The following is a 24,783-nucleotide window of genomic DNA, read 5'->3' as shown; positions in this document are numbered from 1 at the left end:
GAGAGTTTCTTTCCTAAGTGTCTGAAAGGGAAAAACTTTGAGGAAACAGCCAAGAGAGGCAGAGGAGGGGAGAGGAGGCTGCGTCTCCAGTGCGGGGGAGCGGAGGAGGGAGTCGGGCAGGCGGGCTGCGAGCAGTAGCTAACTGGGCCGAGTTCCGGCCCCCTCGCGGGCGCGAACCCCTGCACAGCGGAGCCCAAGCGCAGCCCCAGCCTGGGTCGCGCGAGGCCTGGACCCAGACGCCCGCGGCCGCGCCTCAGGGGCGGGCCGGGGGCGGGGCAGCCCCTGCAGCGGGGCTCTCCCGGCGGGCGGCCAGCGCTCAGCCTCCCCGCCTTGGGGAGCGGCGGAGACTGAGGATACCCCTCGGCGCCGCCCGCCCGCCCCCGGAGCCGCGGCTGAGGAGCCCCGCGCCCATTGGCGGCGGCGGCTCGGCGTCCCCGCCCCCTCCACGTCCCCGCCCCCTCCGCCGCCGCCGCCGCTGCTTCCCGGCTCCGCCTCCTCCCCCTTCGGGAGCCGCCTCCGTCGCCGCCACCGCTGCTGCCGGCCGGGGCCCAGCCAGCGCCCGCCGCGCCGGAGTCGAGTCGCAGCCGGAGCCGCTGCTCGCGGCCCCGCCATGAGCGGAAGCGCCGCCGCCGCGGTCGCTGCCGCCGCCGCCTCAGCAGCCGCCGCCGCCGCGCACTTTCAGCCTCAGTCGTCGTCTCCCAGGCCGGGCCCCGCCGAGCTCGGGCCCCCGCGCCGCCCGCGCCCCCCACCGCCGCCGCCCCGGCCGGAGCCCGCCGCCACGGACCGCCTCAGCCCTCCGGGCCACGGGCCTTTCCGGGCGGGCGCCCAGGGTGGCGGCGCCTGCGGCCGAGCGCCGGGAGCAGGTACGGGGTCCGGGAGCGGGCCAGGCAGGGAGGGGCGTGGGTCGGTCCCGCGGGTGGGGGCCGGAGGCGTGTGGTCCAGGCGCCCGGCCCCGCCGACGGGGAGGAGCGTTGTCCGGGTCAGCTTTGTCCGGCCCCGGAGCCCCTGCGAGCCCTGCGCCTCAGCCGCGCTGAGCGGCTCACAAAGCGTTTTCCCACCCGGTGGGTAGCCCCCTCCCCCAGGGTGTGCAGGGCAGGACCTCTCTAGGTCTCTGCTCGGCGGAGGAGGAAACCGAGGCTTAGAGGGGGAAGTGACTTGCCCAAGGTCACATAGCTAGTGAGAGCCGTAGCTTGGCTGGGACCCAGGGCCACCCTGGGCCGGCGCGGGCCCCGAGCAGAGGGGGCTGGGAAGAGGTCGATCCCCCGGCCCCCGGGAGCCGAGGGAGATAGATCTGGGGCGAGGGGGTCAGGCCCTGGACCCTGGCACACCCACCCAGCCCTTTTTGGGCTGGCTTGGGAGTAATGATCTCTTGCGGGGTGGGACGGAAGAGCAGGGGGCCGACTTGGGAGCTTGGTGGTGCCCTGGGGAGCCGCAGCGGCAAAGACTTCTGTGCGGGGTGTGCTCTCGGGGAGAGGGCTTTCTTGAGTGAGTGGGGCAGAGCTTCGGAAACTTCTTATCGTGGGGACCGTTTGGTCTCTGCCAGGCCACCTTCCCCACCACTGCACAGACTAAACCAATTCAGCTGGAATTACTGGGAGGGAGGCCTGCCCGCTTTTGTGGAGGCGCCCGTAAGGTGTCTTTTTTCAGTAAATGGCCCGAATTTCGTTCATGCCGAAACCAGAAATGCATACATGGCCTTGGTTAAAGACATTCACGGCACAGAAGGCCACGTGAGTTTTTTCCAGGTGGTTTGGACCTACCACACTTGGAAAACTCCCCGAGAAAGAACAGCTATCCCAGGCGTGAAGGGGGAAGGAAGCTGGGAGGATTGGGACCGAGTCACCCGCCTGCCTGGCATGTAATACATGGGATTTCCGTTTTTATTTGGGGTGGATGATGAGGTGGGTTGTTTTGACTGCGGATGTCCCTTGGAAGGGGAAAGGACTTGCAGTTCTAGAGGCAAGGGAGAGAGCAACGTATTACAGGCAGGGAAGAGGGTCCCGTGGAGCTAGAAAATAGAATGGGGAAAAAGGAGAGGGTATTCAGTCATTGTGGGGGAAGGGAGATGAAAGGGTTACTGAAGGGCGGGGGGGCGGTGTCTAGTCTGGAGAAAAAGATTGGGATGTTTCAAAGAAGGTGCCAAACGTGATGAGTTTGAAAGGAGTCTGTTGGAGGTGGATGGTAGCTTACAAGGTTGGGTATGAATTGGCCTGCAGTCACTTCTTTTCTTTGAGTAAGGACAGCTATACTTTTATAGAAACGTTCTAGCTTGAGCACCCCCTCCCCTTCTTTCTCGCTCCTGTTCTAAGGATGCAGACCCCCAGGGCCTGGAGTATTGTCTTGGAAGTAAGGCTTGACAAAACAGGGAAGGGAAAGACTAATTAACAAATGCATTAATTAAGGCCCTTTGTCCAAGATGATTCCTTGTTTAAGTCAGCTGTTTTCTTGCTGCCCTCTTGCACCTTAGCTTTCCTGCTGTGGTGGCTGTTGGCAGGGTGCTTTGGGAAGGACTGCCCCAATTCAGACAAGATGGGTTAGATTTTCCTAAAAAACTCTAAGAAACACATATTTGGCAAATATATACTTAAAAGCAAGAAAATGTACTTGTGAGAGACTTACAATCAGGGAAATGCAAATTGAAACAACAGTGAGATGACATTTCACACCGATCAGGTTGGCAAAAATGTAATGCTGTGATAAACCGAGGATTATTAAGGTTGTGGATAAATAAACTTGTATATAGTGTAGTGGAAATGTAAATGGATCCAACCACCTTAGAGAGTAGTGGTATTTGGTGTTTAGTGTGAAGGCGGGCAGACATATTCATTTACGTAAAATGTCAATTTCTGGGTATGTATGTATACCCTAAGAGATCCTTGTACACTTGTCCAAGAAAATAAGTATGAAAAAATACAAGAATGCTCATTCCAGCTTAAATGTCCATCAACAGAAGAATACATACATTTTTATTTATTATTTATTTATTTGTTTTTGTTTTTTGAGACGGAGTCTCGCTCTGTCACCCAGGCTGGAGTGCAGTAGCGCGATCTCAGCTCACTGCAAGCTCCGCCTCCCTGGTTCACACCATTCTCCTGCCTCAGCCTCCTGAGTAGCTGGGACTACAGGCCCCCCGCCACCATGCCCGGCTAATTTTTTTTTTTTTGTATTTTTAGTAGAGGCGGGGGTTTCATCGTGTTAGCCAGGATGGTCTCGATCTCCTGACCTTGTGATCTGCCTGCCTCTGCCTCCCAAAGTGCTGGGATTACAGGCGTGAGCCACCGCGCCCGGCGAATACATACATTTTTAGATAGACCCATACAATTGAATATTACAGCACTGTGAAATATAAACTAGCCTCATGCATTAAAATAGGTGAATCTCAAAAACAATATGGAGCAGGGAAGCAAGTCAGAAGAATTCTTACAGAATCGTTTCACGTGTGTAAAATCTGAAAATATGAAAAATAATATTGTTTGTGGCTATGCCCATATGTGGTGATAGTATTAAAATATGCATATTAAGTGTAATGATTGTCTTTGGGAAGAGAAGATGAGGAATGGGATTACACAAGGGTACCCAAAAGGGCTTTATTTATACCTTTAATGTTCTATTACTTAAAAAAAATCTGAATCAAGTAATTGTAAATTAAGATTTGGTAATGTTGGGTGTAGGGTATAGAGATATTTAATATACTCTAAGTATTTTTCAGATGCTTGAAATATTTCTCACACAAAAAATTTTGTTTATAGAACACAGTTTTTGTTTCATAATAATGGACCTCTCCTACAGGCTCCAGCCCAGCACAGCCTGTTAGACATGCAGGCTGGTGATCCTTTTTCGCCCCTTTCTGACCTGCTAAACCTAGTTTTGCAATGGATGACTTTTATTTCGGAACTGCTGATAGTTGCGGTAGATTTCTCATTATTTCTAAACTTTCTAGTGGACCTGTGTCTGCAGTTTGAGCTTTGTCGAAATAGATGTGCTCCAGGACATTCTGATATATCAGGTGTAGGGAGGGACCCAGACATCTGATTCTGAGAGAACTCCCCAGTAGATTCGGATGCCCACTGAAGTTTGAGAACCACTATCTTAGGTTTGCCCCAGCCTAGTCCTCATCTTTCCTTAGGCTGCCCCTCTGTTCCCACTCCTGGATGACTGGGATGGAATTTTGACCCATGTGATACTTTACCTCTTTTGTGGAGCATAAAAGAATGATAGGGTTGGGTGCCATACCCCTCTTAATCTAGGTTGTCCATTCCTCTGGTTTTCATGGAGTTAGCTAAGGGGCCCACTACCTACCAGGGTTATTTATCAGGTTTTACAGATTTTAATACATGTGTCAACTGTATGTGGTTTTAAAGTTAGGGCAAAAAGTAAGGGCAAAAAGGGTCTAGCAGAGAAGGAAAATTTGGGGAAAGTAAAACTCCCAAAGGTAAACATGTCATCATGTCTTGAGAAAGATAATCCATCCCTCTGCAGATGCTAGTGATTGTTTTAGCTTGTGACCAACATTTGAGGTTTAGCCGTCTGAACCTATGGTCAGAGATTAAGGTCTTTAGGAAACAACTGATTATCCCTCAAGATGGAAGAGTGTCCTTTCTCCCAAATTTGCTAGTTTTCCTTCTCTGCTAGACCTTTCTTCCTGTAGTCCTGATGTGTTTATGAATGAATTTATATTAACGAATCTGAGGCTTTCTGATAGTGAAATTTGTAAAGTGCCTGTTTGTCTTTGTTAAGGTTCCTGTATCTGGAAACCCACTTTGGAGGTGCAGCATCGCCCAGGTACGCTTTTCTTTTTCTTTTTCTGTTTTTTTGAGACGGAGTTTCGCTCTTGTTGCCCAGGCTGGAGTGCAATGGCGCGATCTCGGCTCACTGCAACCTCCACCTCCCAGGCTCAAGTGATTCTCCTGCCTCAGCCTCCCGAGTAGCTGGGATTACAGGCGCCTGCCACCATGCCCGGATAATTTTTGTATTCTTAGTAGAGACGGGGTTTCACCATGTTGGCCAGGCTGGTCTCAAACTCCTGACCTCTGTGATCAGCCTGCCTTGGCCTCCCAGAGCGTTGGGATTACACGCGTAAGCCACTGTGCCTGGCCGGTACACTTCTTAACGGTGCTGCTGTGTAGGACCATAGAGATTGCACTCAGTAAAAGGATACCTGTTTCGGGTGGCAAGTGAGGTGGAAATCTATTCTGTACTGTACTTACCAAGATGAGTACCTGGTGTGGAACTGTGTGCCCTCAGAGAAGGGGCACCTTTTCTAATCCACGCAAAGGTGATCTGTGATCTAGCACTGCTCTGCAGCCTTGGAACTGTTAGTCCAGCTGTAACTAACAGTTTCATCCATATGCATTGTGGGCTTTACCATGAGGTCTGGATTGGTGCTTGCCCTAGGGGCTTCAGGAGTTCTCCGTGTGAACTTTTCATGGGAAGGGGCTTTTCATCACCATGCTCAGCTGAACCCAAGAGCACAGCTTAAAATAGTAAACTTTGTTATGAGGCTGAAGAAATATGTACAGAATAAGCTATTTAGAAAATACCATTGTCGGCCTGGCGCAGTGGCTCACGCCTATAATCCCAGCACTTTGGGAGGCCGAGGCGGGTGCATCACCTGAGGTCAGGAGTTCAAGACCAGCCTGGCCAACATGGTGAAACCCCGTCTCTACTAACAATAGAAAAATTAGCTGGGCATGGTGGCGCATGCCTGTAATCCCAGCTACTTTGGAGGCTGAGGCAGGAGAATCGCTTGAACCCGGGAGGTGGAGGTTGCAGTGAGCTGAGATCACGCCACTGCACTCCAGCCTGGGCAACAGAGTGAGACTGTCTCAAAAAAAAAAAAAAAAAAAAAAAAAGTCTGGGCACAGTGGCTCATGCCTGTAATCCCAGCACTTTGGGAGGCCGAGGAGGGCAGATCACCTGGGGTCAGGAGTTCAAGACCAGCCTGACCAACATGGAGAAACCCCGTCGCTCCTAAAAATACAAAATTAGCCAGGTGTGGTGGCGCATGCCTATAATCCCAGCTACTTGGGAGGCTGTGGCAGGAGAATCGCTTGAACCCGGGAGGCAGAGGTTACTGTAAGCCGAGATTGCACCATTGCACTCCAGCCTGGGCAACAAGAGCGAAACTCCGTCTCAAATAAAAGACAAAAGTATCTGGTAAATGGAGGAGAGAAAGTATAGTACCTATGTGCCACATTTGCTCTTGTCTTCTTTTTTTTTTTGAGACGGAGTCTCGCTCTGTCACCCAGGCTGGAGTGCAATGGCGCGATCTCGGCTCACTGCAAGCTCCGCCTCCTGGGTTCACGCCACTCTGCTGCCTCAGCCTCTCCTAGTAGCTGGGACTACAGGCGCCTGCCATCACGCCCGGCTATTTTTTTTTTTTTTTTGTATTTTTAGTAGAGACAGGGTTTCACCGTGGTCTTGATCTCCTGACCTCGTGATCCGCCCGCCTCGGCCTCCCAAAGTGCTGGGATTACAAGCGTGAGCCACCGCGCCCGGCCTCTTGTCTTCTTACAGTGCTCACTTGGAGGGGTAAATGCAGTTATTTTTCTCTTCCTATTTTCCCCTGCACTAGCATTCCTGAAGACCTGAGGCTTTTTAGCCAATTTTGAAAATATTTACCCATTTGTATTTTCCATTAAGTGGTTGTTTACACTTCCTGCTGTTTCATTTTTTCTTGGAGAGAGAGGAAGGGAGAGTGCAAACCAAGGACAAGACTGGACTTCCTACTGCTTTTGGAAATAATGGCAGAGTTTTTCAGAACGGTTGTCGTGGATGAATGCTGTTCTGGGGGCTCAAGGGAAAGATACATTTGAAGTGGTTTCTGTTGTCTTTTTTATTATTATTTTTAAACATGATTGAGGGTGGTGGGATAGGAAGTTTCAATTTGCTTATGCTGCTGTCTTGGAGGAATTTTTTAAAAGAAATTACATGTTAAAAAACTAAAGATGTTTAACAAAAGTGGTCTTTTGCCCACAGAAGGAAAATAAACAATTCTTACCTGCAGGCCTTACCCAGAGTGGTTTCAGTTTTTTTCCTGTTCTACTTAAATGGATATTAGCGCTGTTCTTGGGACTGCTTAGAACAGTTAACTGCAGTGATGTTGGACAGGTGGAAGAGTAGAATGATGGGAGTATATTAGGGTTTATCAATAGTTATGCTATGGAAAGCTATCGCTAGCTGGTGCGGTGGCTCACGCCTGTAATCCCAGCACTTTGGGAGGTTGAGGCGGGTGGATCACCTGAGGTCAGGAGTTTGAGACCAGCCTGACCAACATGGTGAAACCCTGCCTCTACTAAAAATACAAAAATTAGCTGGGTGTGGTGGCATGCACGTGTAATCTCAGCTACTCGAAAGGCAGAAGCAGGAGAATCGCTTGAACCCGGGAGGCGGAGGTTGCAATGAGCCGAGATTGCACCATTGCACTCCAGCCTGGGTGACAGAGCAAGACTCCGTCTCAAAAAAAAAAAAAAAAAGAAAAAGCTATCACTGCATTTTCTGCTTTTGTGGTAAAATATGTATAGAAATAGGGGAGTGAGATATTGTGAGTTTTGGTGTAAATACTGATCCTTTGACTTTGTTGAGAAATGTAGGGAAGTAGTAGTAAGAGGACCAACTATATACATGGACGGGGCCGGGCGTGGTGGCTCACACCTGTAATCCCAGCACTTTGGGAGGCCGAGGCGGGTGGATAACTTGAGCTCGAGTTTGAGAACAGCCTGGGCAACATGGTGAAACCTTGTCTTTACTAAAAATACAAAAATTAGCTGGGTGTGGTGGCACTTGCCTGTAATTTCAGCTGCTTGGGAGGCTGAGGCACGAGAATTGCTTGAGCCTGGGAGGCAGAGATTGCAGTGAGTCGAGATGGTGCCACTGCCCTCTCCAGCCTGGGGAACAGAGTGAGACCCTGTCTCAAAAAAAAAAAAGAGAGAAAACTATATACATGGAAAGGAGAATAGCAAGCAGTTAGGTAGTAGGACAGTTTGTAGTGCTTTTGGGATGTTCTTCGAGTTGAAAAGTTGCCTGTCCATTCTGCTTCTGCACCTTGGATTTTAGTGGCTGCAGATGCTGCATGCTGACCTTCTGTTGAAGTTTGTTTTATTGTCAGAGAACTAAAAAGTGAGCAGTTTCTCAGACTGAACAGAAGTAGAGTAGGCAGAAAGTAAAACAGGTATTTATTTAATAATCACATTTACAGGGCCAGGCGCAGTGGCTCACGTCTGTAATCTCAGCACTTTGGGAGGCCGAGGTAGGTGGATCACTTGAGCTCAAGAGTTTGAGACCAGCCTGGGCAACATGGTGAAACTCTGTCTCTACTAAAAATACAAAAAAATTAGCTGGGCGTGGTGGTGTGCACCTGTAGGCCCAGCTACTCGGGAGGCTGAGGCAGGAGAATCACTTGAACCTGGGAGGCGTAGCTTGCAGTAAGCCGAAATCACGCCACTGCACTCCAGCCTGGGCGACAGAGTGAGACTCCATCTCAAAAAAAAAAAAAAAAAAAATCACATTTACAGATAGAGAAGAGTTGGAACTCCTACTTAAAGAGACAGGGTCTTGCTATGTTGCCCAGGGTGGTCTTGAACTTCTGAGCTCTAGTAATGCTCCTGCCTCGACTTCCCTAAGTGCTAGGATTACTACAGGAATGAGCCACTATGCCTGGCTGGGACTCATAATTAATAAAAAGTATTTTTCATTTGGCTTTTGTGCTATCTTCTTGTTAAAACTTTTTTTTATAGATTTGTCTTCCTATGTAGATTTTTATTGCCACCTCAATACATCTTTGAGCATCTACCGAGTGCCGGTAATGCCAATACTAACCACTGATTAATTAGGATGATAGCTTTTGTTGTCAAAACTTCCTCACTTAAGATCTTGAGAATTGCATAGAGGGGTGCAATTCAAGACAGTTATTGCTTGCTTTTCTCCCAAATTTCTTGCTTCTTTCTACTCCCTGGTCTTCTGGGCATGGTGATTGTGCCCATCTGCCAGGATAAGCCCTGCTTCTCTCCACCCCCACATGGGAGGAGATGCAGAAGCTCAACAGAACCCTGGCTGGTCATTACAAGTAAATTCCCACAAACAATATTGAACTAGAACTGAGGGCCACCATAGTGGCTCCAGTTCCTCTTCCTCTGTTGCTACCATCCACTCTTTTCTGTGGAGCCTGGAGGGCACCCTCCCTCCACCATTATACAAAGAAGCTTTGTGCTCTGAGGATGTTCGAAAGGCGGGATTGCTGTAATTATAATTCCCTAGGCACAACCAAGTAGTGGGGGCAGGCGGGGTAAAGATGGTATCCAAGTACTTGTTGGTAGGGAGAAGTCAGGCAGGGATTAAAAATCATCTGGAGACAGTACCAAAAGTGGATAATGGAGCGTTGTTGTTAATAGTGACAGGAACGTGTTTAAGTGAATACATTTCAGAGTTTTAAATTATAATACTTGCAGCTTTAAAAAAGGACAAGACTGAGCTTGGAACCTTTTTCTTTTTTTTAAGTCTGAAATTGTAACTTAAAAGTACTTTAGAGGAAAATATATAGAAATCTGGGTCTACTTTGCCTTATGTTTGTGTTACCAGAATGATTGATTGCCCACAAAAGCCAAATACATAACTTGCTTACTCTCCCAGGGATGCGCCCACTAATCTTTTTTTTTTTTTTTTTTTTGAGACAGCGTTTCGCTCTTGTTGCCCAGGCTGGAGTGCAATGGCACCATCTCGGCTCACTGCAACCTCCGCCTTCCGGGTTCAAGCCATTCTCCTGCCTTAGCCTCCCCAGTAGCTGGAATTACAGGCATGCGCCACCATGCCTGGCTAATTTTGTATTTTTAGTAGCGACGGGGTTTCTCCATGTTGGTCAGGCTGGTCTTGACCTCCTGACCTCAGGTGATCTGCCCTCCTCGGCCTCCCAAAGTGCTGGGATTACAAGTGTGAGCCACCGTGCCTGGCCAATCTTTTTTTTTTTTTTTTTTAAATACTTACATTTTTGGGAAGCGATTTCTCCCTGTTGCCACCAGAAAAAAATCAGTTTATCTGGGGATGTATGCTTAATAAACTCTTTTTTTTCTTTTTTTTTTGAGACGGAGTCTTGCTGTGTCACCCAGGCTGGAGCGCAGTGGCGTGATCTCGGCTCACTGCAAGCTCCGCCTCCCAGGTTCACGCCATTCTTCTGCCTCAGCCTCCCAAATAGCTGGGACTACAGATGCCCGCCACCACGCCCGGGTAATTTTTTGTATTTTTAGTAGAGACAGGGTTTCACCATGTTAGCCAGGATGGTCTCAGCCTCCCAAAGTGCTGGGATTACAGGCGTGAGCCACCACGCCTGGTAATAAACACTTATATCAACCATTCTATGTCATGATGTGCTTCTAAGAAGTCTTGTTGGCAATCTTTTAGTGAAAAGTTTTTTCTTAATATGTTAATTATTACTGTATTACTTGTTGCTGATATCTCAAACTGCTGTTTTCTGTTTGTTTGTTTTTTGTTTTTTGAGACAAGGTCTTGCTTCGTTGCCTACTCTGGAGTGCAGTGGCAGTGGTAATCATAGCTCACTGCAGCTTCCATCTCGCAGGCTCAAGCAGTCCTTCCACCTCAGCCTCCTGAGTAGCTGGGACTATTGGGACTATGAGTGTGACTACTACGCTAACCCTTTTTTTTTTTTTTTTTTTTTTGAGACAGAGTCTCCCTCTGTCGCCCAGGCTGGAGTGCGGTGGTGCGATCTCAGCTCACTGCAAGCTCTGCCTCCCAGGTTCACGCCATTCTCCTGCCTCAGCATCTCAAGTAGCTGGGACTACAGGTGCCCACCACCATGCCTGGCTAATTTTTTGTATTTTTTAGTAGAGACAGAGGTTTCACCATGTTAGCCAGGATCGTCTCAATCTCCTGACCTTGTGATCTGCCTGCCTCAGCCTCCCAAAGTTCTGGGATTACAGGCGTAAGCCACTGCGCCCGGCCAACTACACTAACCTTTTAAACTTTTTTGTGACATGGAGGTTTCACTATGTTGCCTAGGTTGGTCTCGAACTCCTGGGCTCAAGTGATCCTCTCACCTTGGCCTCCTAAAGTGCTGGGATTATAGGCATGAGTGACCATGCCCACCCTGTTTTGTTGTTGTATTTTGTAAGAAATACACCAAAGAATTGATTGCAAGGTAATCTCTTTTTTTTTTTTTTTTTGAGACGAGTCTTGCTCTGTCACCCAGGCTGGAGTGCAGTGGTGCGATCTTGGCTCACTGCAACCTCCGCCTCCAAGGTTCAAGCAGTTCTCTGCCTCAGCCTCCCGAGTGGCTGGAATTACAGGCGCTCACCACCACGCCCGGCTAATTTTTTTGTATTTGTAGTAGAGATGGGGTTTCACCGTCTTGACCAGGCTGGTCTTGAATGCCTGGCCAATAATCTTTAGACTTTAAGACTGTAAACTTCAGGAGTCCATTCTCAGGATGAGGGTGGCCCTTTTTGTTGCTGTAATTAGCATTGACGTCTATGGTGTACAGGTAGATAGTGTGTACTCCATGGAAACCTATGGCTACTGTAAGCTGCCCTTTCTTCTAATTACTTGGAGTCAAGTTAGGAGTTAGACCTTTATTCTTACCTGCCAGCATAATTTTGTCCTGGATTAGGAAACGCCTATAATCCCAGGACTTTGGGAGGCCAGGGTGGGTGGATCACCTGAGGTCAGGAGTTCGAGACCAGCCTGGCCAACATGGTGAAATCTGGTTTCTACTAAAAATACAAAAAAAAAATTAGCCAGGCATGGTGGTGGGCGCCTGTAATCCCAGCTACTTGGCAGGCTGAGGCAGGAGAATCACTGGAACCCAGGAGGCAGAGGTTGCAGTGAGCCAAGACCATGCCATTGCGCTCCAGCCTGGGCAACAAGAGCTAAACTCCATCTCAAAAAAAAAAAAAAAAAAAAAGACTACCTGGTAGTCCATTAAAAAGATATTGCCCAAATAATCCTTTGAAAAGGCTGTACCAATTTGACAGCTAAATTTTATGAGACTTTAAAGTACACAAGGTTTGGCTGGGTGGGGTGGCTCATGCCTATAATTCTAGCACTTTGGGAGGCTGAGGCGGGCGGATCACCTGAGGTCAGGAGTTCAAGACCAGCTTGGCCAAGAGGAAACCCCATCTCTACTAAAATACAAAAATTAGCCAGGCATGATGGTGGGTGCCTGTAATCCTAGTTACTGGGGAGACGGGAAACTCATTTGAACCCAGGAGACCTTGGTTGCAGTGAGTCGAGATCACGCCACTGCACTGTAGCCTGGGTGGCTGAGTGAGACTCGGTCTCAAAAACAAAACAAAACCCTGTTTTAGTTAAGTATGTTGATTAGCAATGACTTATTTTAACTTAATTGTAAACTATTATCTAGGTTACTTTATTTGCTTCATTTATAATTTTTATATATATATATATATATTTATTTATTTTTTTTTGAGACAGAGTCCCGCTCTGTCACCCAGGCTGGAGTACAGTGGCATGATCTCAGCTCACTGCAACTTCCATCTCCTGGGTTCAAGCAGTTCTCCTGCTTCAGCCTCCAGAGTAGCTGAGACTACAACCACCACGCCTAGCTAATTTTTGTATTTTTAGTAGAGACGGGCTTTCACCATATTGGCCAGGTTGGTCTCAAACTCCTGACCTTGTGATCCACCTGCCTCGGCCTCCCAAAGTGCTGGGATTACAGGCGTGAGCCACCACGCCCGGCTAGTTTATATTTCTTTAGGGGATTAACCCCTGTCTCTATTTTACTGCTCTCTGTTGGCCACTAAAAAATAATGATTTGAGGTCGGTCATGGTGGCTCACGCCTGTAATCCCAGCACTTTGGGAGGCCAAGGTGGCAGATCATCTGAGGTCAGGAGTTTGAGACCAGCCTGGCCAACATGGTGAAAACCTGCCTCTGCTAAAAATACAAAACTTAGCCATGCCTGGTGGTGGGTGCCTGTAATCCCAGCTCCTTGGGAGGCTGAGGCAGGAGAATTGCCTGAACCCAGGAGATGGAGGTTGCAGGAGCTGAGATGATGCCACTCCACTCCAGCCTGGGTGACAGAGGGAGACTCTGTCTCACACACACACAAAAAGATAATGATTAATAATAATAATTACTTATATTAATAATAATTTGGTAAACATTTGTTGAATGCTTACTATGTACTAGGCACAGTGAGGATTTGAGATAATTCAGATATGCATCAGTAAAGTGATAGATTATGACAGTGTTAGCAGAACAAATGCATTTTTGGGATTGCAAAAACATCACAATTGTATTAATAGTAATAAGATCTTTGTTTTGTTTTGTTTTTGAGGCAGAGTCTCACTCTGTTGCCCAGGCTGGAGTGAAATGGTGCTCTCTCTGCTCACTGCAACCTCCACCTCCTGGGTTCAAGCAGTTCTCCTGCCTTAGCCTCCCGAGTGGGTAGCTCGGACGACAAGTGCGCACAACCATGCCCAGCTAATTTTTTTATTTTTAGTAGACATGGGGTTTCACCATGTTGGCCAGGCTGGTTTCGAACTCCTGACCTCAGGTGATCTGCCTGCCTCGGCCTCCCAAAGTGCTGGGATTACAGGAGTGAGCCACCGTGCTGGGCTTAATGATATGATTTGATAACCTTGCCAAAGCACATATTTAGATCAAATATTTAAGTGGCTGCTTTCTAAGTAAAAGCCATATTTTTTAGTCTGGCATTGAGGGCCAGCATTCTTGGGTCCTCATTATTCTAGTCTTTACTGTTCTTCATCATAAATATTGTTCTCCAGGGAAATAGAACAACACCTTTTCGCCCACCTGTGTGTGATTTTTCTTTTTCTTTTCTTTTTTTTTGAGGCGGAGTCTTGCCCTGTCGCCCAGGCTGGAGTGCAGTGGCGCAATCTCCACTCACTGCAAGCTCCGTCTCCTGGGTTCACGCCATTCTCCTCCCTCAGCCTCCTGAGTAGCTGGGACTACAGGCGCCCGCCACCACGCCTGGCCAATTTTTTTGTATTTTTAGTAGAGACAGGGTTTCACCGTGTTAACCAGGACGATCTCGATCTCCTGACCTCGTGATCCGCCCGCCTCGGCCTCCCAAAGTGCTGGGATTACAGGCTTGAGCCACCGCGCCCGGCCCTGTGTGTGGTTTTTCTACCTCTGTTCCTTAGATTGTTACTTCAGCCTATAATGCCTCTTTTCCCTTCAGTTCCTTTTCTAAATTCTACCTATTTTTAAATATCTAGATAATAGTGGTCACTTATTGTATGCTTATTATTTAAGGGTCTATTCTAAGTATTTTATGTGGATTAATTCATTTAATCCTCACTGCAGTCCCCTAAGGGACTCATATTATACTTATTGTACAGATGAAACTGGAGCACACAGGTTAAACAACTCGCTGGAGATGATACAGCTATTAAGGGTGTTACCTGGGATATGAACCCAGGTAGTCTAGTTCCAGAATCTGTATTTTTAGCCATCATGCTTTACTGCATCTTACTTTACAGATAGCCTCCGAAAACACAGCAAGTAGTTTCGATAACAAAAGACTGAATATAAGCAAAGTTGATCACTATTTTAGCCGATGAAGAGAATTTGCAGCCTTTTGTTTTGCCTTTGTCTCTCCTGAGAAATAACTTTGTTTTTAAGTTCTGAATTACTATGCTAGAGTTTCTTTTTTTTGAGACGGAGTCTTGCTCTGTCGCTCAGGCTGGAGTGCAGTGGCGTGATTTTGGCTCACTGCAAGCTCCGCCTCCCAGGTTCTCGCCAGTCTCCTGCCTTAGCCTCCCGAGTAGCTGGGACTACAGGCGCCTGCCACCATGCCTGGCTAATTTTTTGTATTTTTAGTAGAGATGGGGTTTCACTGTGTTAGCCAGGATGGTCTCCATCTCCTGACCTCGTGATCCGCCTGCCTCGGCCTCCCAAAGTGCTGAGATTAGAGGCGTGAGCCACCGCGCCCGGTCTATGCTAGGGTTTTAAAAATTGAGGTTTTTTTGTTTTTTTTTTTTTCGAGATGGAGTCTCACTCTGTCGCCCAGGCTGGAGTGCAATGGCATGATCTCAGCTCGCTGCAACGTCCGCCTCCCAGGTTCAAGCAATTCTCTGCCTCAGCCTCCTGAGTAGCTGGGATTACAGGTGCCTGCCAACACACCCAGCTAATTTTTTTGTATTTTTAGTAGAGACGGGGTTTCACCATCTTGGCCAGGATGGTCTTGAACTCCTGACCTTGTGATCCACCTGCCTCGGTCTCCCAAAGTGCTGGGATTATAGGCATGAGCCACCGCGCCCAGCCAAAAATTGAGTTTTTAAATCATTCATTACATGGTCACATCAGGAGTAGGAGTACCTGCATCAGAGTGGTACACTTATTTATTTATTTATTTAATATCTTTTTTTGAGACGGAGTTTCGCTCTTGTTGCCCAAGCTGGTGTGTGGTGGTGCAATCTTGGCTCACTGCAACCTCCACCTCTCGGGTTCAAGCAATTCTTCTGCCTCAGCCTCCCAAGTAGCTGGGATTACAGGTGCGCACCACCATGCCTGGCTAATTTTTTGTATTTTTAGTAGAAACGAGATTTCACCGTTAGCCAGGCTGGTCTTGAACTCCTGACCTCAGGTGATCCGCCTGCCTCAGCCTCCCAAAGTGTTGGAATTACAGGCATGAGCTACCACGCCCAGCCATTTATTTTTAAAAATGGGGTCTCACTATGTTGTCCAGGCTGGACTTGAACTCCTGGGTTCAAGTGATCCTCCTGCCTCAGCCTCCTGAGTAGCTGGGACTATAGGCACCCCTAACTGTGCCTCGCACTGGATTCTCTTTATTTTTTTAATTTATTGTGTTTATTTATTTTTTGGAGATGGAGTTTCGCTCTTGTCACCCAGGCTGGAGTGCAATGGCGTGATCTTGGCTCACTGTAGCCTCCGCCTCCTGGGTTCAAGTGATTCTCCTGCCTCAACCTCCCGAGTAGCTGGGATTAAAGGTGTGTGCCACTATGCCTGACTAATTTTTGTATTATTAGTAGAGACAGAGTTTTAGCATCTTGGCCAGGCTGGTCCTGAACTCCTGACCTCAGGTGATCCACCTGCCTCAGTCTCTCAGAGTGCTGGGATTACAGATGTGAGCCACCGTACCCAGCCCTGGATTCTCTATAAATCAGGCATATTTAAGTTACTTCTTTTTTTTTTTTGAGACGGAGTCTCGCTCTGTCGCCCAGGCTGGAGTGCAGTGGCGCAATCTCGGCTCACTGCAAGCTCCGCCTCCCAGGTTCACGCCATTCTCCTGCCTCAGCCTCTCCGAGTAGTTGGGACTACAGGTGCCCGCCACCACACCTGGCTAATTTTTTGTCTTTTTAGTAGAGACGGGGTTTCACTGTGGTCTCGATCTCCTGACCTCGTGATCCGCCCCCCTCGGCCTCCCAAAGTGCTGGGATTACAAGCGTGAGCCACCGCGCCCGGCCTAAGTTACTTCTTAGAAAAGGTCCCATGCTCTGTGATTCTCAACATTAGATCTTAACTGAGTGCTTGTTTGGGCACTTAAACAGATGAAGAAAAACTTCTTGGCTGGGCTTGCTAGTTCAGTATCTCATCTATATTGTGGGCTTAATAGGTATTGGTGGGCCATCTTGGGAACCTACCATTTAGAAAATGATCTATGGCAAAATGGGCTTTTAAGGTCAAAGCCAGATTATATAAACTTTTGGAATAAGGCCTGTTTTTTATTTGAGTGCTGCTAACTGCTGGCCAGGGATGTCCAATATTTTGTCTTCTCTGGGCCACGTTGAAAGTATTGTCTTGGACCACACATAAAATACACTTGAAGAAAGTTTATGAATTTGTGTTGGGCATTCAAAGCCATCCTGGGCTATGGGTTAGACAAGCTTGGTTTATGGATACCTAGGAAGGAAAAATGAATTCTCTGCCTTTCAAAATTACTGAACTGTGGAATTAATTCATAGGGGGAAAACATTGATTCTATACAGGCAGGATAAAAACCGATTAATCCAGATAATTGAAGAGTTTCTACACACTCACTGTTTTTAGTTTTTAAAATAACCTTAGGTTTAGACCATATCTAGAGATTGATATGTTTGGTGGCTCTTAAGACATTATTGACTGTCTTTGCTAATGGCAGGAATGTAAGTCAAGAACTCTTGTAATCGAATTATCTAATATTTTTATTAAAACTGCATATATAGTTGAAAACAGAAATCGTTATTTTAAAATTGTTTTTTTAAAATTGATAAAGCTTCAAGTAAAAGCTACCATTATTTGCTAAAAAAAGAAACATTCCTCCTCCCCAAACAAATCCAAGAAGCAAGGCAAGAAGTGAAAAGATTTGACTTTTTAAAGTGAATTTGTAAATTGGATGCGGTGGCTCACCTGTAATCCCAGCTACTTGGGAGGCTGAGGTGGGAGGATGACTTGAGGCCAGATGCTTGAGACCATCCCGGGCAACATAGCAAGACTCCATTTCTAAAAAGAAGTAAAGTAAATTTATATGCAACTCATGAATTCTGTGTTGAGATAAAAACTGAAGTTACAATTTGACTCTGGAATGTTTAGTTAGTACTGTACATCTTTTGAGTCTAATTCACAGGGTGAGTTTTGTTTTGTTATTTTGAGGTAAGAGTCACTATTTTGCCCAGGCTGGCCTGGAACTCCTGGGCTCAGGCGATCACTTCAGTCTCTGGAGTAACTGGGATTACCGCTTTAGAAGTGATTTTGACAAGTTATTCTGGAACTGTGTTGGAGAAGTTTAAAAAAGGTTGGGGTGGGAGTCGAAATCAAACTAGTTTTACCATACCAGGATCTTTTTATAGCACATTTGAGATGTAAACATGTTTCCTTTTGAAATTTGGTAGAATAGTTATATTATTTTTCCCAATGCTATGTGATTAAAGACACAAGGCTCAAATTTCTTTTTAAGGCTTGATTAAAACCTCTTGTTTCTATGGAAGAAAAGTTATTAAATTGAAAGGGGGCTTTAGAAATTTTAATTCAAAGATTGCTTTAAGAAGAGAGAGGCAAGTCAAATTGGATATGGGCCTCACAGAATTGACCTTGCTACTTCCTGGGTCTGGGAAACTGAGGGGGATATGTTGCACTGGGGCGGGGCGGAAGCCTGGTAGGAGCTAGAAGTGAAACTGGAAGTGCCTTTAAAAAAGCACATCGTTGTGTTAGGCTGAGTCAAGCTGGGTTGAGCAGTGCGACAGTACAATTCTTAGGCATAAATATGTACGTAGTTCACCTGTAAATTTGCTGGAAGAGCCGACATGTTTGCAGTACAACAGACCAGAGAAGTCTCAGTGGAGGAAAATGAGAGAGAAGCAAGGGAGAGATGGAGTTAGGGGCCTTCGGGTTCAGATTTTGAAATAAAATCTATGAGTCTTTGAGGGAGGCAGCAGGAAGTTAAAGGTGGAATACTGGAAATAGTTTTCCTTCCTCCATGCTGTGTGGAGGTGGGGGCTGCTGCATGGAAGTGGGGGCTAGATGTTGGTAAAGGTGTCCTTGTTCGAGCAGAGAAGGTAAGGTATATCCCCTTGGTTGGTTTGTTTTAAGGTGATGGATTCCCACTACAATATTTGCAATACAAAGGTTAGACAATCTTGGTAATTTTATTATGCTTGGGGTTAAAATTGAAATTCCCTTATTTTAAAAGAAAAATAACTTATGACATAACAGTGACATCTAAGCAGAATAAATTTCCATGGCAGTTTAATGGTAGTTGTGTGCTTTCTGTCACACACACAACATACTCTTGTCTAACTAGGGCATGCAGTGCTGTTTTTCCCACAGGATTGGTAAGTGATAGATTCATATTCAAAGAGATAAAAACCACTTCTCTTTCAGCGGGCCTCGCCTACCTCCCATTCCCAGAAACCACTCAGACACTGTGTGGATGGGTGTGAAGCATTATGGATTGGGGGTTATGGTTTGTGGCCCTGAGGTAGGCCAGGGGGATCTTGTTAAAATGCCGATTTCTGGCAAGGCATCAGGTGATGGTGAAGAAAGTTTTGAGTACCAGGAGGTAGAGTAGTGGTTCTTAGACTTTAAAAGCTGGACACCCCCACCAGTGCTTTTGATTCACCTCACTGGGTGGGGCCTGCAGTTTTCATTTTAAACAGGTTCCTAGGTGATGCTAATGCAGATGAAGGGCCGGGTGTGTTCTGAGAGCCACTGTGGTGGAGTAGAAACAACTGAGGAGAATCAAGCCCATCCATCTCATCCTGGCTTCTTGAGCATTATTTCCTTTTTCTTTTTTTCTTTTTGTTTTGAGACAGGGTTTCACCCTGTCACTCAGGCTAGAGTGCAGTGGCACGATCCTGGCTCACTGCAGTCTCGATCTCCCCAGGCTCCAGTGACCCTCCCTCCACAGCCTCCCAGGTAGCTGGGACTACAGGTAGGTGCCACTACTCCCGGCTAATTTTTTGTAGTTTTTAGTAGAGACGGGTTTTCGCCGTGTTGGCCAGGCTGGTCTCAAACTCCTGGGCTCAAGTGATCCACCTGCCTTGGCCTCCCAAAGTGCTGAGATGACAGGTGTGAGCCACTGCACCAGGCTTTGAACATTATATATAGTTTTTATTTTTTATTGAGATGGAGTTTCGCTCTTGTTGCCCAGGCTGGGGTGCAATGGTGCCATCTTGGCTCACCGCAACCTCCACCTCCCGGGTTCAAGCAATTCTCCTGCTTCAGCCTCCCGAGTAGCTGGGGTTACAGGCATATGCCACCACGCCTGGCTAATTTTTTGTATTTTTAGTAGAGATGGGGTTTCTCCATGTTGGTCAGGCTGGTCTCGAACTCCTGACCTCGGGTGATTAGCCTGCCTCAGCCTCCCAGAGTGCTGGGATTATAGGTGTGAGCCACCGTGCCTGGCCCTTGAACATTATTTTCTAACTGAACTGAAAATAGTGGGGGAAAAAAAAAGATTGAACAGTGTAGTAGAGTAATACCATTCATGTTAAATGAATAGCACTCCATAAAACACTTCTCTGGGCCGGGCGCGGTGGCTCACGCTTGTAATCCCAGCACTTTGGGAGGCTGGGGCGGGCGGATCACGAGGTCAGGAGATCGAGACCACAGTGAAACCCCGTCTCTACTAAAAATACAAAAAAATTAGCCGGGCGTGGTGGCGGGCGCCTGTAGTCCCAGCTACTCGGAGAGGCTGAGGCAGGAGAATGGCGTGAACCCGGGAGGCGGAGCTTGCAGTGAGCCGAGATTGCGCCACTGGACTCCAGCCTGGGCGACAGAGTGAGACTCCATCTCAAAAAAAAAAAAAAACACTTCTCTGTATTTTACTGGGATACGTCTTTCTGTCTATATAGAAAGGGCCAACAGTAAACCCCACCTAACTGATAACAAAGATGATTACTTCTGGAGAGAAGGATCCAGGATTATGGAGGGTGGGACTTCAGGTTTCTGTGTAAGGTTTTACTTTTTTGAGATGGAGTCTTGCTCTGTCGCCCAGGCCGGAGTCCAGTGGTGTGATCTCGACTCACTGCAACCTCCGCCTCCTGGGTTCAAGCAATTCTTCTGCCTCAGCCTCCTGAGTAGCTGGGACTATAGGCACCTGCCACCATGCCCGGCTAATTTTTGTATTTTTAATAGACAGGGTTTCACCGTATTGGTCAGGCTGGCCTTGAACTCCTGACCTTGTGATCCACCTGCCTCAGCCTCCCAAAGTGTTGGGATTACAGGCGTGAGCCACCGCGCCTGGCCTAATTTTTTTTTATTTTTTTGAGACAGAGTTTTGCTCTTGTTGCTCAGGCTGGAGTGCAGTGGCACGATCTCGGCTCACTGCAACCTCTGCCTCCCAGGTTCAAGCAATTCTCGTGCCTCAGCCTCCCGAGTAGCTGGGATTACAGGCACCCGCCACCATGCCCAGCTAATTTTTGTATTTTTAAGAGAGATGGGGTTTCGCCATGTTGGCCAGGCTGGTGTCAAACTCCTAACCTCAAGTGATCCACCTGCCTCGGCCTCCCAAAGTGCTGGGATTACAGGCGTGAGCCACCACGCCAGGCTCGTGTATTTAATTTTATAAAAAGTTAAAAGAAATCTGGGCTGGATGTCTTTTCTTTACCTCTCCAGATCCATCCTCTACTCTTTTCTACCTGGCTCTTTGCCCCAGATAAAGAACTCTTAGGCCCTCTGGATTGAAGGGCCAGAGGAGAAGGAGGTCAGAATATTTATCCCTTCACCTCTTAGGGTAGCATGTATTATATACCTGGATTCTGCGTTCTGGTAATCTCTGTCTCCTATCTTCTTTGGGACTTCTAGAAGCAATACTTGTTCTGCTTTTTTTTTCTTTTTTTTAAAGAGAGAATATTGCTCTGCCCAGCAGGCTGAGTACAGTGGTGCGATCATGGCCCACTGCAGCCTTGAGCTTCTGGGCCCAAGCAGTCTTCCCACCTCAGCCTCTTGAGTAGGGATGACAGGCGTGCGCCACCACAACTGGCTAGTTTCTAAACATTTTTTGTAGAGATAGAATCTTGCTGTGTTTCCTAGACTAGTCTTGAACCCCTGAGCTCACTCAGTCTTCCCACCTCGGCATCCCAAAGTGCTGGGATTACAGGTGTGAGCCACTGGTGCTCAGCCTTGTTCTGCCTTTACTAGTCCTGATTTCTGTTCCATCCCCATGGTTTCTGTAGCCTCTACCCCCCAAACTTTGTAATTATTTCTTTTATAAACAAACCCTTCTCAGATTATCCTAATTTGTATTTGCCATCTCTTTACTTTTGGGACCTGACTGATGGACCCTCCATTCTTATTCCTCTCCCCACTATAATCCCTGAGGTGGTAACAGGTACCATTTTGGTGTGTGTCCACAAATTACCCGTGTGAGAGGCGCAGGCATTTGTGTATAGAGATGATGCATGGAAGTGTACATTAATTGTTGAAAAAGCTGTAGGGGGTTTTATTATTGCTGCTAATGGTGTTATTCTTGGTAGTGATGTTATATCCCAAATGGCCTGACCCACCCAGTTAGTGACTCTTGAAGCAGAGAGCAACAGAATCATAATCTGACCTCCTTATTGTCATATTGAGGAAACAGGCCCACAGAGGGCTAGGCTCTTCTCTCAGGCCCCATAGCTCAGAGCTGCGGCCTCCTTGCACTGGGCTGTTTTCTCTTGCTGCATAATTACTCTCCTTAATTCAGTGATATTCAAAGTATTTTGAATATATACTCTGAAAATCTTGAAAAATTTTAAGTAGACATCTAATTTTTTTCATAATTTTAAATAGTTCGAAAAGATAATTTCACTATTACTGTTATGTATATATGTATGTGTGTGTATATATGTGTGTGTGTATATATATATAAAATACATATATAAATATAATAGCAATCAGATTAGTTGCAGTTTTTTTTTTTTTTTTTTTTTTTTTGAGACGGAATCTCGCTCTGCCGCCCAGGCTGGAGTGCAATGGCGCGATCTCGGCTCACTGCAACCTCCACCTCCCGGGTTCAAGCAGTTCTCTGCCTTAGCCTCCCGAGTAGCTGACATTACAGGCGCCTGCCACCAAGCCTGGCTAATTTTTGTATTTTTAGTAGAGACGGGGTTTCACCATCTTGGTCAGGCTGGTCTTGAACTCTGACCTCGTGATCCACCCTCCTCGGCCTCCCGAAGTGCTAGGATTACAGGCATGAGCCACCATGCCTGGCTGTAGTTGCTATTATTTTTTAAATGATCATCTTTTAAAGAATGTATTCAGCCAGGCGTGGTGGCTCACGCCTGTAATCCAGCACTTTGGGAGGCTGAGGCGGGTAGATCACCTGAGGTGAGGAGTTGGAGACTAGCCTGGCCAATATGGTGAAACCCCATCTCTACTAAAAATGCCAAAACTAGCCCAGCGTGGTGGCAGGCGCCTGTAATCCCAGCTACCTGGGGGGCTGAGGCAGGAGAATTGCTTGAACCCGGGAGGCGGAGGTTGCAGTGAGCAGAGATCGCGCCATTGCACTCCAGCCTGGGGGACAAGAGCAAGATTTTGTCTCAAAAGAAAAAAATCTATTCTTGGATTTATTATTTCTATATTTTTGTATACTAATTCAGGAATTTCTCTTTATTAAATTTCGTCTTTATGCCTTTTTTTTTTTTTTTTTTTTTTGAGACAGAGTTTTACTCTTGTCGCCCAGGCTGCAGTACAATTGCGTGATCTCGGCTCACTGCATCCTCCACCTCCTGGGTTCAAACGATTCTCCTGCCTCAGCCTCCTGAGTAGCAGGGATTACAGGCGTGTGCCACCATGTCCGACTAATTTTTGTATTTTTAGTAGAGACGGGGTTTCGCCATGTTGACCAGGCTGGTCTGAAACTCCTGACCTCAGGTGAACCGCCTGCCTTGGCCTCCCAAAGTGCTGTGATTACAGGTGTGAGCCACCGCAACTGGCTGTCTTTATGCCTTTTTAATTTTTTTATAAGTAGACATTATTGTCTTCTGATTACAAAAATATACATGGCAAAATTTAAAATGTTATAGAAATGTATATTAGAGAAAATAAAAGTTCCTTTATTTGAATCCTGCAGAGGTCAGTGAGGATGGGATATGTGTATATTCATGTAGTGTTGTTGTGTATAAATTTACAAAAAGTGGGACCATAGTATATATATTGTTCTGAAACTTGCTTTTTTCCCACTTTATAATAATGTTGGGTCTCTTTCCAAGTCAGTATTTATAAATTTATTTTTTGAAACATTTGTTTGACATACAAAATACGTATAGAAACATTCATATCTTGTAAGTTTGCAGCTCAATGAATCATCATAGTGTGAACCCACGTGTGTAACTACCAAGCAGGTCAAGAAATAAAATACTAAAACTACGCTTTATAAGCCTCCCATTGTGCCTGCTACCTCATTCTTAACAGCTTTATCGAAATACAAATTTACATATACGATTTACCCAAATAAAGTATACAATTAAGTGGGTTTTGGTGTATTCACAGTTGTGTAACCAATACCACTATCTAATACCAGAGCATTTTCATCTCCCTGAAAAGAAATCCTCCGCTCATTGGCAGTCACTCTCCATTTCCTCCCATCTCAGTCCTAGGCAACAGCTATCTACTTTCTGTCTCTGTAGATTAGCCTGTTCTGGACCTTTTATATAAATGGAATCATACAATCTGCACTTTTATGAACAGTACTGGCTTCTTCCACTTAGAATAGTATTTTCAGGTTTATCTATGTTGTAACATATATCAGCACTTTGTTACTCCCCCCCCCCCCCCGGAGTAGCTGGGACTACAGGCGCCCGCCACCACGCCCGGCTAATTTTTTTTGTATTTTTAGTAGAGACGGGGTTTCACCGTGTTAGCAAAGGATGGTCCTGATCTCCTGACCTTGTGATCCGCCCGCCTCGGCCTCCCAAAGTGCTGGGATTACAGGCGTGAGCCACCGCGCCCGGCCAGCACTTTACTTTTTATAGGTAAATAGTAGTTGTATAGATGTATTATACTTTACCCATTCATCAGTTAATGCACATATGGATTGCATCCTATTTTGGATGATTATGAATAATGCTGCTATGGGCCAGGTACAGTGGCTGATGCCTGCAATTCCAACACTTTGGGAGGCCGAGGCAGGCGGATCACCTGAGGTCAGGAGTTCGAGACCAGCCTGACCAACATGGAGAAACCCCGTCTCCATAAAAATATAAAATCAGCCAGGCGTAGTGGCATATGCCTGTAATCCTAGTTAGTCGGGAGGCTAAGGCAGGAGAATCGCTAGAACCTGGGTAGTGGAGGTTGCAGTGAGCCGAGATTGCGCCATTGCACTCCAGCCTGGGCAATGAGCGAAACTCCATCTTGAAAGAAAAAAAAAAAGAAT

The 24,783-nt window shown here is 46.8% G+C and overlaps 1 protein-coding gene across 5 annotated transcripts in view; it reads left to right on the top strand.

Annotated features, from left to right (window-relative positions):
* Nucleotides 1–768: 768 nt before the first annotated feature.
* The window catches only part of RNF38 (ring finger protein 38), a 156,088-nt gene continuing 132,073 nt past the window's right edge, over nucleotides 769–24,783 (top strand). For 3 of the 5 annotated variants that reach the window (XM_058444993.1, XM_058444991.1, XM_058444990.1), the window contains exon 1: nucleotides 769–863. The gene's annotated coding sequence lies outside the window, so the exon portion shown is untranslated. The remainder of the gene's footprint in view (nucleotides 864–24,783) is intronic. The other 2 variants (XM_058444994.1, XM_032164154.2) reach the window with 1 other exon arrangement.

Source organism: Hylobates moloch, unplaced genomic scaffold (assembly GCF_009828535.3).
Source record: "Hylobates moloch isolate HMO894 unplaced genomic scaffold, HMol_V3 SCAFFOLD_10, whole genome shotgun sequence".
In the NCBI taxonomy this organism is placed as follows: Eukaryota; Metazoa; Chordata; class Mammalia; order Primates; family Hylobatidae; genus Hylobates; species Hylobates moloch.
The sequence above is the reverse complement of the archived record's forward strand: the minus strand, read 5'-3'. Positions and strand labels throughout refer to the sequence as shown.